Genomic DNA, 2,500 nt, shown 5'->3' on the forward strand with positions numbered 1-2,500 from the left:
CAACCCACCAGCAGTCACTTTAGACCTAGGGGGCCAACAACCCACCAGCAGTCACGTTTACTAGGGGTCAACAACCCACCAGCAGCCCTATTCCTAGGGGGTACAACCCACCAGCTACTTTAGGGGGGTCAACAACCCACCAGCAGCCGTATTCCCTAGGGGGGTACAACCCACCAGCAGTACTTTAGGGGGGTCAACAACCCACCAGCCGTTTATTAGGGGGTCAACAACCCACCAGCAGTCCCTATTCCCTATCAACAACCCACCAGCAGTACTTTAGGGGGTCAACAACCCACCAGCAGTCCGTTTATAGGGGGTCAACAACCCACCAGCAGCCCTATTCCCTAGGGGGTCAACAACCCACCAGCAGTCAGCTTTAGACCAGGGCCCTAACCCACCAGCAGTCACTACTAGGGGGGTCAACAACCCACCAGCAGTCAGCGTTTACTAGGGGGTCAACAACCCACCAGCAGTCAGCGTTTACTAGGGGGTCAACAACCCACCAGCAGTCCCTAGGGGGTCAACAACCCACCAGCAGTCACGTTTACTCAACAACCCACCAGCAGTCCTATAGGGGGGCACAACCCACCAGCAGTCAGCGTTTATAGTACACTACTTCAGACCCAGAGCCCATGTCAGCGTTTACTATGTATCAAACTTGATCACAGTGATGTGATCCCCTACATAGTGCACTACTTTAGACCAGAGCCCTATGGCACCCTATTCCCTATATAGTGCACTACTTTAGACCAGGATCCCTATGGAGAAATAGGGAGCCACTTGGATCAGAGCCATAGAAATGAGGTCTAACAGGTTCCAGAGCCTCAGTGTTGTCAGAGACACAGTGACATTTAACCATGACTTTGACACGGTGAACTAAACTGAAATGAATCAACGCTGTTTTCTCCACGGTGGTGTGTAACCTAATCCACCCGTAACAGATAGACTGAAGGCTATAGAATACACTGAATTAGTAGCCGTGTAAAAGACAGGTGTTTCTCACAGAAATCAGAGACCGGACAGATTTTCGATTCTAGTTTACGGCCGACGTGTCGGATCACAGTGATGAATAGTTCAACGTCGGTGAAACTCTGTCGTTTATTTGCTGCAACACTGCTAATAACTGCGTCCGGTAAACGGTTGGCACCACAATCTCTCTCTGAGGTTATTCACGAAAGGAAGGAGCGTGGCTTTAAAACAGGAAGAAACATAGTATATAACAAACGATGATGTTATGTTTTATTGTGGTTGTGGTCTTACCCTGCTTGTCCATTGTTTGTACGGAGAGTCACTGCATCAACCTGCCTCTGTTGCTGTCTTCCTGTTTTCTGAGACGACCTTCTGTCTGACGGTGTCTGAGGTACAGGTGACTACGTCATCGCACCGTGGCAAGAGACGGGCCAAAGTGCATTCCAGGCCCCGCTACGTTTACAGACATTTCATTGCATGAAACCATGTCACGTCATTGACTGTGCAGTCTGGCGTCAGGTTGCTGGGGCAGATGATGTGGTTAGCTGATATGTTTACTCACCTGTCCAGGTGTTGTGAGAGCTGGGCAGGTGTCTGTAATGTAGTCATCCTGGAACGCACCCTATCCAGGTGCTGTGAGAGCTGGGCAGGGGTCTGTAATGTTGTCATCCTGTTACGCACCCTATCCAGGTGTTGTGAGAGCTGGGCAGGGGTCTGTAATGTTGTCATCCTGGAACGCACCCTATCCAGGTGTTGTGAGAGCTGGGCAGGGGTCTGTAATGTAGTCGTCCTGGAACGCACCCTATCCAGGTGTTGTGAGATCTGGGCAGGTGTCTGTAATGTAGTCATCCTGGAACGCACCCTATCCAGGTGCTGTGAGAGCTGGGCAGGGGTCTGTAATGTAGTCATCCTGGAACGCACCCTATCCAGGTGCTGTGAGAGCTGGGCAGGGGTCTGTAATGTAGTCATCCTGGAACGCACCCTATCCTAGTGTTGTGAGAGCTGGGCAGGGGTCTGTAATGTAGTCGTCCTGGAACGCACCCTATCCAGGTGTTGTGAGATCTGGGCAGTGGTTTGTAATGTAGTCGTCCTGGAACGCACCCTATCCATAACATTATTCAAATAAATTCAAAACAAACATTTATTTAATTTATTTTTTTAGTTTATAAACATATTTTCTGGAGATATATATAAAAACAAGGGTAGATACAGTTTTTGAAAAAGACAATTATATCAATTTTGTTAACAACAAGGGGAGAAAATATCATACATAGAGATTGACCCAACAAGCAAAATAATACCCAACATGCAAGAGTTCAATAATATTCAAACAAAACCCATTCCATTCCATTGACAATTTTAATATGTTATATTCAACCGTTGTTTAACCAGGCGAGTCAGTTAAGTACAAATTCTTATTTACAATGATGGACCTGGAGTCCTGTATATACAGGTGATAACATTGTATTCAAATAAGGCATGAAAATATATCTCTTTCACACACAGACCAAAGTCCCACTAATTGACCAGG

At 47.4% G+C, this 2,500-nt stretch overlaps 1 protein-coding gene across 1 annotated transcript in view; it reads left to right on the forward strand.

The window, feature by feature from the left end:
• The window catches only part of LOC112239990 (receptor-type tyrosine-protein phosphatase S), a 68,177-nt gene that overhangs the window by 52,083 nt on the left and 13,594 nt on the right, over positions 1-2,500 (forward strand).

Source organism: Oncorhynchus tshawytscha, unplaced genomic scaffold, assembly GCF_018296145.1.
Source record: "Oncorhynchus tshawytscha isolate Ot180627B unplaced genomic scaffold, Otsh_v2.0 Un_contig_852_pilon_pilon, whole genome shotgun sequence".
Taxonomy (NCBI): domain Eukaryota; kingdom Metazoa; phylum Chordata; class Actinopteri; order Salmoniformes; family Salmonidae; genus Oncorhynchus; species Oncorhynchus tshawytscha.